Here is a 13,089-nt window from a genome sequence, read left to right as displayed (position 1 = left end):
AACCTTTGAATAGAACAGTCTTGTGATTGATCTTGATCATAGTGGATGGCGACAAGATAGAAAACTAAGGAAATTAATATTGAAGAAAAGGAATATTCAAGTTTCAAGGAATTTGAAAGATATAGAAATGATTCGTGAAGATCACGACATAGACGATGGTCTTTTGTTTTAATGTAGAATCAACAGTTTCTTCGTTGAATCGCTTTTTGTTTTGATACTCGAGCGTATGCAGAGTAAGTTATGAAAGACTCTATTTGGTCCTCAAGATAACTGACACATATAACTACCTTATGATCACAGACTAAATCCAGTAAACACAAAGTACTAGTCAACATTGCCCTGGAAGGCATTTGTCTGTAAACTATGTTGCAACGGTTCTCTCCAAAACAAACTGCCCTTTGCGTGCACTTCGGCCTAATTCCGGGGATCCTTAGGTACCTCGCTTGACATCCGCGGGATCGAGCGGCATATTATCGGCGGTGTTTACCTTTCCCGCCGGTGAAAGACGCCCATAACACACCGCAGTGATCGAAACGCGGCATCTTAGAAGCACCAGCAGGAAAAAGGAAATCTTACCAACGACAAACGGGTACCACATATCCGATTTTCCCGACTCCGGTTCGGGTTTGTTTGCCCCAGTTCGTCCGCCGAAGGCAACCCAAAATATCACCATCTCTTGGCCAACGGGTCCATAAAGTGCCGGTTCGGCGGCATCGGGCAAAGGGATGAAAAGAAGTGAGCAAACGGGAACGAGGGAGAGAGAGGGGGTAAAGCGGAAGGTTCGTTCCACATGCCCAATCTCGGTTCTGGCGCTATCGGAAAGCAAATATGCGTGCGGAACACGAGCAATAATAAAATGCCGGCATTCTCTTCGCATCCCCCGCACCGTTATGCCATCCCTTATCCGGGTTTCCGTAGATGCTTAAATTGTGTAAATATTCTTTTTATAATCTGAAAATTACATAAAAATTTGATTTAATGGAGCGAGCGCGCACTCGAAACGGCACTTTGCCCAAAAGCGCCCCGGAAAACGCGATGCGTCGGGCTCGGAGTGTGTATGGTGTCCGATTAATGTTAATGGCTTTATTGCATCCGCGACCGACAAACGTACCCAGGCGTACACATACACACACAAATACACTTGTGCGGTAGGAAACATCCCACCACTTCAGATACGCCGAAATGAGAAAACGAAAACCGGTCATGACTTGATTCAAATTTAACCAACAAAAATAGAAAAAAAGCAACCCACTGCCGATAAGTGCGCTTTTCCTTATCGTTTGTGGCAGCCATCGGGGTCTTCTGAGTGGGAGGAAGCGGTACGTCTCCACAGGGCCCACATTCTTGCGTCCCAGCATCCTGCAAGAAGAATGTCTTCCCTCCATCCGAGCATCCGAGCCCGTAATCGAAATGTGCGCACGTCATAATTTTAAAATACATTAGCGCCAAACTCCGACCACTTTCCGACTGGCGGGTGGCATGTGTGAATGAGGGGGAGAGTGTGTTAGTGGGTTTTCCATTTCGAAGCACACTTCCTCCCGGAATGTATCGGCAGTGGAATGCTATCGTATTGATTCGTCTCATAATTTTGTACCATACTCTTTCCTACTTTTCTTTTCGTGTGTGTGGGAATGTGCGCTAGGGAAAGAAGACTTTCAGAAGTCGTATCGTTACGGAACGGGCATCCATTAGGGTGCAGCGAGGGTCGGGCGGGTCGAGCATAACGACCCAAGAAGTGATAATGAAATTGAACAACAAACGGACTCGCTTCAGCCACATGCACCAACCATGTGCAGCGACGTTGGGTTTGCCCTGCACTGGAGAGGGACTGAAGAACTCATCGGAAACGGGCGGAATGGAAATGGCGGAGAGGCATGGAAAGCGATTTCAGATGGTTCTTTCCATTTCCTTCACCACGAGTGGAGAGTGCTCGCCCTGGGGACACGTTAGAGTTGCCTCTTTATAATTCTTCGCTCGAGAAGATTAAGCAGCGGGATCTAAATAGTTCCCTGGATTTATCGTGAAGGTCACGCCAGCGAGTGGTATGTCTTCCTTCTGATCTTACTATTTCAGGGCTGAGTTCTTAAGTTCCAAGGAACTGGAGTATGGGATGAGTAATTTTCATAACTTTAGCATAGCCTATCGTGGTCGTCCGGAGAGTATAGGAGCTGAAGCTCTGGAAGCTATCGAACGTGAACTCTTTGGAGCACGTCCATTAGCGCTGAAGATTGGCTTCAGCCAGGGGATGGATGGAAAATATCACACATGGATAAGATTTTATTTTATTTACTTGCGTCCCAAAATTGAAGTCACGTTCCGTGAGATATTGGAAGGAATTTGGTGAGGGACACTCGGTTTAAAAATATACGTAAAGATCTATACTACATTACTCCAGAATGATTCGTCAATCGACTTCTGTAACCTGATTTCTAGGGATCTTGACGGTAATAAAGAGAGAGAGGGAGAGAGTACTTGGACATCAGTTCAGTTACGAATCGTCAGCAATCAAAAGCAAACCCTTCCGGAAACGGATGGATATTTACACTCACGACGCGATTGCTCGATAATTAACCCAAACCACCGGCAAGTTCCAGCCCCGATCGCTCGACAGCATCGGCTGAGGAGGCCGGAAGGCAACACGTCGATGTCGAGAAAAATACGCTCGCTGGATCCCGCGACGATCGCGACGGTGCCGGCACAGAAAGCATATAGGAAGTGGACACACAAAGTATCATAAATTTGCCGGCTACCATTTTTTTTTCTTCTGCTTCTTCATCTCATCTAGCCCGGCCTGATGATGGTGCTGGTGGTGGATTTATGTTTTTCGTTTTTCGATCTCGCATGCCGTTTTTTTCGTGCCCCTCTGTTTGGTCTTTTTTTTCCAATGTCTCGTAGCCGATCGATGAAGCGTGGTGAAGTTGTTTTCGAAGTCTGCCATACAGTAACGACACACATAGACACACATACACACACACACGGTCGATGACAAAATCTTCATAAGTACCTCCCTCCTCCCCCTCCCTCACCACATCACTCCTTTCCAAAAGGGGTAGCGTGAGAGGTGATCAAAACCGGTCGTGCAAAGAGTGTCACGTTCGACTCTTTCAATGTACGGAAGATCGATCTCTGCCCAAAAAACCTTAAGGCCCCATAGCTCCAAACCCCTCCCTCCCGTGTTTGGAGTGTTTTATTTTCAAAGTATTAATCATACACTTTATACGATTGGGTCGATTTTCGAGTGTCAAGTCGGCCCGCGGTCGCGATCCCTTCCCCGAAAACGTTGTTTTCGGAAGATCGCGGTGTAAATTTATTCCGTTTATCGTCGCTGGCGCCGCTAGCTCGACGAAGAACGGGAGAGTGGGGTGAGGAAAAAAAAAACAGGAAAAGAAACGACAAAAAAAACCAACACGCGCATCTCGCCGTCGAAAACACGGACAAGTTATGGAAATGATTGGTCGAGGTTTTAAAGAGCCGTCAGTGTCCAGGGCAGGCGGTGAGAGATGGCGATTTTGACATGCGTTTTGTGTGGGCGGAACTGCAAAGCAAGATTTAGGGAACTGTTAAGACCCGCCCGATCGGATCGTGGAGAAGGTGTTTCTCTTAATGGTTGTCCGAAGGACCAGAAGGTGAGGTTTGATAATGGTTAACCTTCGAACTCTCTTGCGATCGTATTAAATTACCGTACGTCACCGGCTTGAACTAAGCCATTTAGTGGCAGGTTCACGAGTCCCCGGGATAGGAAATGGATACCCCAGGAACTGGACGAACTCTGGAGCTCGATTGCATCATTATCAACGACACACACACACACAATCGCAAACACCATGCCTGCACACGGCACGGACAGTCGTTAGGCAGAAAACCCGGTTTTGGGACGTACTTCAAACGAAACTCTAACCTCTCTCGCGGGAGTTGGGACATGGCGCGATCGGTTGCGGGAGGGGAATTTATATAATTCCGGTCTTTACGAGCACACAAATTAGCAGCGGGCAGCTGCCAGCAAGTTGCAACACGCTCGTGCAGCTTCATGACACTAATTTCAGCGCCGGATCGATGAACTCTTTGCCCTCGGTTTATATATTTTCCCGCTCCGGCGGGAGTTAATTTCCATTCGCCGGAGGGAAGAGGTTCGAACGGTGTGAAGTCGTGATCGATCATCCGATCGGTTGCGATCGGATGCACATCTTGAAACGGGGCACATCAGACTTTTTGGGGGGTGTTTTTAGATCATCGTGAGGCGACTGGCAGGCAGTTTATTTCATCTCATTTCCTGTGGGGGCGCGCATTTCGTCTCATTTCCTGCCGATGACATACCATGGTGTTTGCCACACGGTGGGACCTAGGGACTTGTCCCTGTTTGCTAGGGAGACGTCGACCTGGTTACGCCTGACCTAAGCACACAACCTGCACGGTTGCTTTTGGCACCTTAATGCACCCTTTGCTTCGACTTAATGAACCTCGCCGGCCGGAGGAAAGTCAGAGGGAAAAATGGTGGCCGTTTGACACTGCGTTGGTTGCGGTACAAGAATCAGCTTAAAATTGTACCTTACAAGAGGCGAAACCCCTCCTCGGAACGAAGCCAGCCACGGAACGCTTCACTTCACGCACGACATCTTGTCTGTCTCGTTAGCGGTTTGCCAGACGTGAAGCCTCAAGCCCGTGAAGGCGGCAATAAAAACTAACAACAACCAGCCTCAAAACACAATAAAACACTACCAAACAGACCTCATCAAATCGATGGAGCATCAGCTGGTTCTCTGCCCGTTCCACTTCGCCCGCATTCAGTCCCACCGGGCCCGCACCTGATCGACAGCCTCGAGCCTCCAGCCCGATGGCTTACTGACTGACTGACAAACTACCTCGTGGCGGTGAGTGGATGACTAATGGTGGATTACTTTATTGCGAGATTGCGTTGCCTTGGGTTGTTTTTCTTTATTACCGACGAGCCATGGTGAAGGGAGGTATAAGGTCTATGTTGGACACATCCTAATGCTGGAGCAGAAGGAAAAGCAATATTCAAGAACCTGTGCAAATGCACCTGTTAAAGTGAAGGGAGAGTGTTTCCTGCTTTGCTTCCTACTCCAGGCTTATGCTCTCGATTGAAGATTTTGCCTTTGAGCCAAGTTCTGACACTTCTGTCAGCGCGCTAGCACTAACTTCACGCACGATTGAGGTTTAAAAGTTGCAGCCGCAAACAGACAAAAAAACGCCACGAAACCAACACACTAACCCACTGCGGTGTTATTCTTCTTGAACGTCTGAACGTGCCCTTGAAAGTTGGAAACGAAAAACCAAAAAAAATAAAACAAATTGAACAACCGACTGAACAGCAGGTCATCAGGTGGCGTGATGGTAGTTTAACGGCGCTGAAGACCTCGAACTTCGTCAAGAGGCACAACATCGCGGACGCAAAAGAGTGTGAGATTTGAGTTTGAACTGTGAGCATGTTTAGTTGTACATAGTAGAAAGTCAAAGTCTAGTTGCTTAATGTTTTTAGTAATTCATTTCGAGTTTTGTCATTTTCTTTTTGAAATGACGTTTTTTACTCTCTTTTACTTGTTGTTCTTGCGTGTTTTTTTAAATCCTCTTTCATTTTCATTTTATTGTATGTTTTTGAGGTATCGTTGATTTTTTTCTGCTGCCACGTTTTTAAATAAGCTTATAATAAAACCATTTACCTTCTCCGCTGTCGCCACCGCTTCGGTCTGGTTTGTCCACCCATTTCCACCGGACGGGTGACGCATTTCGCTCGGTACACGCTCCGGTGACTGTTCCGGACCGGCCATTTCGATCCGATCATCAGCGAGACCCGGCCGGCCGAGTGACGGTTCGCTGGCTAATCGCAATCGGACGCGATCCGTTGACGTTCGCTTTGCATTTCGGCCATTGTTGTTCTGCGCGCCCAGAAGCACTCGACGGCGGACGGCTTTTTTTCCCTCTTCCTTTTTGTTTTCCTCTCCCTGGAGCTCGTTTTCCATTTGCTTGATTTCAAGTTTTTTTCCGACTCTTTTCTCGCATTGTTTTGTTTGCTGTTTTCGAGTTTAGTGGTGTGGATTATTTTTAGCCTTCTCGTGGCATCCGTCCGGCATTTTTTTTTGTGTATGTTGTACTTCTCACCTACAAGCCTCATTTCTGCTTGCAAACGAACTTGAAATCCACCACGAGTCAGCTTCTGCACTGTTTTGCCTTTTTTTAATATATTTTAATCTTCTTGTTTAAGCGTGACTTATTTTTTCTTATTTACTTATCAGCTATTTTGTTGTTATCTTTCGACCTGCTTGGCTTGTCCCGGGGCGCGTTCGCTACTCTTTCGGTTCGTTTCAATTGTTGATTGTACGGTCGTTTTCTCACTTCACATCTTCGGTGGTTTGGTGGCTTTGTAGCTTCTTTCCTATTCTATTTTGCTTCATCCACCCACAGAACGCTTCCCCTGGTTTTGTTTTTGCAGCAAAGCGAAACCAGAGTGCGTTGTCATATTATCTAATTCCACGATCGATCTCGCATCAAGTCCGCTGTTTTATGAGCTGTGTTGAACCATTTTGTGTGGTGCTTTATGCTGGCTTCCACTCGTCGGCTAGGCCGAGCCAGGTTCGGTGTGGATGTGGTTTTTACTTTAGCGCTTTGTTGTGTTTTACTCCACTAGAGTTGAGCTGTTTTTCTGTTCTCCCGGACGCAGCGGGGTGTTTTTCCTCCCCCCTTCCTCTCGGTTTTCTCTATGCTTTTAATGAATGCCAAGACCGTTAAATTGAGATTTATGAGGGTTTGAAGATTTGAACAGTCTACTGCCCCGGCTCCATGGTAGCCCCACAAATCCACCGAGATCGGGCCATCTTCCCTGGCCGTATCCCCCCGGGTGTGTGCGCGCTCTTTAGTGCGTGAGTTTTATCTGACGCAGAAGCGCGTATCTCTTTTTTCACGTTTTTTTTTTGCTTCCCTTCCCAGTAGGTGGCCAATGTTTTCCATCCACCTTGGCTGCCGGGTTATAATAGGGCCGGCTTTTTCAACCAAAAAACGTAACAAAAAATGCCTCCACCGGAGTGTGGTGTGGCGTCTTCGGCGTCGAAGCCTTCCATTGCGCCGTGAAGGTTGCAGTTTGCCGGGTTGGCCAGTGCAGTCAGCCATTTGATTTCGATGTGGAGCGATGATGCACCATGCATTAAGGGTACCCACAAACACACATACACATATACACACGCCGCATTTGCATAATCAAGACCTTCGCGTGGAGGGAAGATTGTGATAAGCGGCCCGGGCCTAGGCCTTGGGTGCAAATTATGCAGCAATAATTTCCATTCAATCGGCAGCAGCAGCATGCAGAAGCAGTGTAGAGGAGTTCGGGCGTGAATTCGTTCACTGGAAGGTTCATAAACCCGGCTGGCAGCAAATTTGTTCGGTTCGAAACTGGCCACTTAGCATCATAAAAGTCATATCGATGACCGTATGGTTGATAAAAAGTATTCAAGCCATGAACTTATACAAAGTGACAATATTATTTTAGATGTTTACTGGCAGAGAATTAAATCTGATTTTTTAAACGCACTGTCAAGTTTAGTTGGTTTTGTTTGGAACGAAAGGGCTCCGTTATTCAACGTGACGGCCTTTTCAAGCAAGAAGCTACAGATTTTGCTATCCACAAGACGGTGGTCCAGTGCCTTCCTCCTGCTATCATAAAGCAAGATGAAACCCGACGCGCCTCTTCATCGAATGTGCCGTTTTTTTTTGCCATCTTCCGGTTTCGTTTGGGTTTTCTTTATTCTTGCGTCAAAAATAGCGTAAAACTTAAGACGCTGGGCTTGCTCTTTGGGTGCGTGGAAAATCATACTGGCACGCTGCGGCAACGGTCGGGCTGGCAAACATGGCCGCACACATTACACTGCGGCAAAGTGTCGAGCCGAATATCATCCATTTTTTTCCCGATTTTCCTCTTTACTCCTCCGTGCCCAGGAGCATCTATTTTTGGGTTGGTTTTTTTTTAACTTGCTTTACATTTTCTGGACGTGTTGGGGTTTTTTTCTTCGTTTACATTAACAAATTTTCACCCGCCTGTGGGCAATGTATATGTAAATCCGTCGGTGCCCACTTTGCAAGCTGGATGTGGCCACTTCGAACCGCGTTTTCGTCCCCCTCACCCCACGGAAAAGCACGGGGCGGGCGAGGGCGCGCGGGCAAAATTGAAGAAACATAAATTGAATTACGAACAACAATGACGAAGGCGTTAATGAGGTGAAACATATTAAATTTTCGTTGAATGCGGCCCATGTAATGCCAGTAAGGGAGGAAGGAATTTCCAGACGCACTTCAGGCGCTGTGTTACTTGCGTTTTCCCCCCTACCTGCTCGTTTTCCCTCCCCACCCTACTCGTGGTTGGTTCGGGGAGGAAAGAAAACTTTTTGCTTCACTTCCGTTTATGAGAGATTCATTCAATTCACCGTCCCTCGCGCGAGGGTCGCTCTCCAGCGAGCAGAATTTTCCTTGTTCCACCAGATTGGTTTTTCCTATGGCGCGCCATTGTAAATTTGCAGAATTCCATTCATTCGTTTAGGCACGATATTTTTCCTTTTCCCCGTCGTTGCACGGTATTCACCACAAAGGGAAGAAAAACACTCACGTTGGGTGTTGATAAGCTGAAGTAACAAAAAACAAGGAAGATAAAAAAAGAATTTACATTTCGAACTTTAAAAAATCAGAGCAGGAGTTCAGGCCTGGAATAATGTTTATTGAGTCGCACGGTGCGTTTCAGCATTTTTTACTAACATAAACGGTAAAACAGTATATTTTATTAATACTACACTTTTGATGGTACACTGAAAGCAGCGTGTATGAATTATTGGTGAACGATAGCATCGCTCTATTCACAGGGAGCTCAAGAGAAAAAAAACCTTTCCATATTTACAAGAGGGAAATTATAGGTCTAAATAAAAAAAACATCATTTGTAAAATTTGCTATCAAATGATGCGACTACATTGCCCTGAACGCGCCATCGTTCCTCACGATAAGTAAAAGAGTACAAATGAAAATGGGTTTTAATGGCTGCTAATAAATTTGTAATGCAACCGCTGATTCACCCCACGCATCGCCACCACAGGGGCGCATTAAAAGGCAGAAGAGCGTTAAAAAACAAGTCAGCTGATCGTATGAATAAAACATTCCATCATAAAACAAAAACTCCCCCAACGCTGACTGCAGCCGGGCGGAGAGCTTAAATGCACTTTGGATGCGTTTAGTACGCTGCCTGTACGCTGCTTCCTGTCCCGCCAGTCGGGTGCAAGCATCCTCTCCCCTCCCTCGCACTGCGGACAATATTCCCTAACGAAGCTGCAAACTGGCGGTTCTGGTTGGAAAATCGAATCACAGATGTTTGCTGGTTTGCGGTTTTGCAGCTGCTGTTGTGAAGCATCGTAAAAATGGTTGTGAATGTTTTGCACCAACGCGGGAAGGAAGGGTGGAGTGTGGGCGATGCACAAGGATGCATCGGCGCGAAGGTTGCACACGGTGGTAAAGATGAAATGTTTATGTCAGGCAACCGAGGCGAGACTCTTAGGCTCGAATGCGGCGGACGATAATACACGCCAAGGAAATCGCTTCCGATTGCGAGAAGTAAAATTAACCGACGTGTTTATGTTTATAAGAAACAAAAAAAATTGAAAAAATCTGCACTGTTTAGTATGCATGTGTGTGTGCGTTTGTATGTTATTTCATATTTCCTACTTACATGAGATGCGCAATACAACATTTAAGTAACAAATTATGTTTGATATAAAGTTTCCGTTGGTAAAAAGATTCATAGGTCCCACCGAGATTTGAACTCGGATCGTTGGATTCAGAGTCCAAAGTGCTAACCATTACACCATGGAACCTGTTGACGCCCTCACCTTTAACTTTTCGTTTTGACTGTTGGCGCTCGATCCTACATCTCAGGCCTTATCTGCTCTCCGCATCGATTGGTGTTTTTTAACCCTTTAATAGTTCGTCGCACGTTTTGTTTCTACTTTCTACTACTTGCTTTCTTATTAGTTTGTAAACTTTTATTGATACATCGACACTAATCGATGCAATTCAACCAAATGTTTGCTTATTATCGGCAAATTATTGCTGATCACTATCACAAATAACACATATGCAAAGTGACCATGATTTGATCAATTAAATTCCATAAAAATTTGGGAAAAATATAGTTTTTTAGTTGGTTGTAGACTAAATACTTTACAAAAATCTAAAAAATAGCGTCACAATTTTTTGAGCAATTTTCTCAACATGACAGCACCAATCTCTATTAAATTTTTTTATTTTTCTTCCCTGATTACGATAAAATGTTCTTGTGCGAAAAACCTCACGATAAAAGGAATGCCAACAAGATATGAGAGAACAATTTAAAATTTTGTAACAAACACAAACTTTGTATGACACTGTAACCGCTTCGCATGCAAATGTTTTAACCCACCAGCTTCGGCGTTCTTCTCGTTGGCTTGTTTGCTAAACGATGCAACATTTAATGCACGCTGCGCACCCCCACGCACTGCAATTGAAAATCAACGCTGACGCTAATGACACTGGCCCGCGTTGCTGATAATGACGACGGTGGAGGAGGGATTCGTTTGGATGGCACCGAGGTTGGGCGATGCGTACTTTTAACGCCAACAAAGTCACCCGCCACCTTTCCTCGTCAGCTGAAGCCGTGGGGACGGTATGCAAATATCATTTATATTGGAGGTCTCTCGGGGAGAGAGAGGCTTGGCAGATGCGGGCTGTCAGTAGAATGCTGTGCTTAAATCGATGCTCGCCAAGAAGCGCAATTATTGTCATCAAAACGAATCGCGTGGGATTTAAAAGTGCTCTTAGCAGGTTGGAAGGCCACGCACGTCACTTTGCACGCCGGCCAGATCTTGCGCTCTTGTGTGCCAATGGCTTTATAGCTTTACATCTGGCCGGCAATAAAACGAGGCGAGGTTTTCACCGGTGACCCTTTGGGGAGTGTGTGTGTGTTCCATTAGCGGCAAGTTTTTTCTTAGCTTGCAGTGTTGTACCAACAATTAAATAAAAATGGTAAAGGGCACACACTATTAGCGTTGCGAATAGGCGAATGTATGGCGTGATGTCAATCACTGTTAATAACTGGCTTGCTTTAAGACAGTAAGCCTCAGCACAACCCCACCAGCATGGAATAATTCTGCAAAGGCTTTAAACGAGAACACAAATCCACTCAAAACAAAACAAAACCTGTACGGTACAGTGAAATCGGATCGGTCCCCAGTGGGGAAAATAGAACAAAAATATGATCGCTAGCAACACTGTAAGGCGACTGTAACCACTCATGCCAACCCAGTCCGGAACCCGACGCGGTGAACGCGTGGAGGACAGTTCTAATCCCAGCTGATTTATGATCGTCGCACCGCGAAATCGGTGGAGTTGGAAATCAAACTCGACGCCCGCTCGAGCGCTAGAGGTAAGGTTAGGTGCGTTTTTATTGGCATTGGGCGATGCTTTTATTAACATTGTGAGTCGCGGGTCGGGTCGAGTACACATTCAAGTGCCGGAGGAAAAGGGAAAGGGGACACGGACGCGGAGGGTTATGCTTCGTTATTGGACTGAGTTGACTGTTTTTCAGCTATCGCCATCCACTACTATTGTTCCTGACGGTCACTTAAATAACTGACAATGGTTTTGATAGATTCCGTGACGAAAAAACGATGTCTACCAGAGGTAAAAAGTGTGGGGAAAAAATAGGAAAAAAATCCGTCGGAAACACGAACCAATTCCACCACAGAACAGGGAACCCAACACGCGAATAGTGCGAAATAGATATGACTCCCTAAATCAGGGGTCGGCAAAGTCTGGCCCGCACACAGTGGTTCAGCTAGAGGCGGTTTTTTAAATACATTTTTACGTTGTTTTTGACCTAATATGTTTTACGATGTTTTGGATTTTTATCGGATTTGTTTACTTCGACGGCTACATTTTCTTTGTTTGGCTCATTAACAGAAGACTTTCTTTAAAAATATACCAAGCCACTATAACACAAAAAATTGCACTTGCTATATTCTGTGTGGATGGAATCAAGTTTTCAATCAAGATTTTAAGGGGAAATCTTACTTAGCATGTTTACCATAATGCCCTCCTTTCTATACTAGTTTAATCCACAAATGTATTCAAGACAATAATTAATCAAGTGTGTGAATATTATTTTTCCAATCTGGATCCAACGTTGCTACTAGCCACTACGTTGTGCAAACTTCATGCCTGCAGTTTTTTGCAAAAAATTGAAAGAAAACGTGATTATTCCCACTTTGCGCAACTTTCATGAACGATATCTTTCGCAATTGTGCTTTAAAATTAGTAATAATCTAGAAATTTCTTATTAAACTATCCTTTTTTATATAGAAGAAAGATTTTGAAAAGTGGTGTCATGAAATGTCAAACCAAAAGACCGGACTCTGAACCTCTGTGCCGCGGGCCAAATTCGGTCTGCCGATTGATTTTATCCGGTTCGTTAGAAAATGTTAGTGCTTCATACAAAAAACCTATCTCAATTTTTATCGGATTTGTTTATGGTGTCAGGTTTGTTTCCTTCCCAAAACTGAAGATTGGAAATAGGTGTTCCAGTTTTATATTGAAAAAAACAAAATCAAAATTCAACGAAAATAAGTATTGAAATGCTGAACAAAGTTTTGTGATAAAATTTGAAATATTTTTTCCTTTACCCGTTTTTCATGTAACTTTTATATTCAAAAAATTAATACTCCATTCAATAGAGTACTACTTTGAAAATATGAAATCATCGTTTGACGCATCTGGCCCGCATTTTCGATTTGCTTTCAATCATCTGGATCTTTTTAGGAAATGTATGCCAACCCCTGCCCTAAATCGTACAAGCGAAAGGAAAAATATGGAATACGATTGAAGCATTGCTCAGTAGCGGAAAAATATAATTTCCACCTCAAGGAGCCAACGGTCGACCGAAAGTCAAATGAAAATTCCACCGGGATTGATGGCAAACGAACTGGTGGAACTAACACCGTCTATGTCCTGTGGAGACTTTGTATTGGTATTTTACGCCTACAGCCGGTCCGTCCGACGATGCTGTTTCGCAT

The 13,089-nt window shown here is 45.0% G+C and overlaps 1 non-coding gene across 1 annotated transcript; it reads right to left on the bottom strand.

Annotated features, from left to right (window-relative positions):
• Positions 1 to 9,786: 9,786 nt before the first annotated feature.
• Trnaq-cug (transfer RNA glutamine (anticodon CUG)) lies at positions 9,787 to 9,858 on the bottom strand. Its single transcript has one exon. It is a non-coding gene; the product is annotated as a tRNA-Gln (tRNA).
• Between the last annotated feature and the right edge of the window lie 3,231 nt (positions 9,859 to 13,089).

Source organism: Anopheles coustani, chromosome 3 (assembly GCF_943734705.1).
Source record: "Anopheles coustani chromosome 3, idAnoCousDA_361_x.2, whole genome shotgun sequence".
NCBI classification, from domain to species: Eukaryota; Metazoa; Arthropoda; class Insecta; order Diptera; family Culicidae; genus Anopheles; species Anopheles coustani.
The sequence above is the reverse complement of the archived record's forward strand: the minus strand, read 5'-3'. Positions and strand labels throughout refer to the sequence as shown.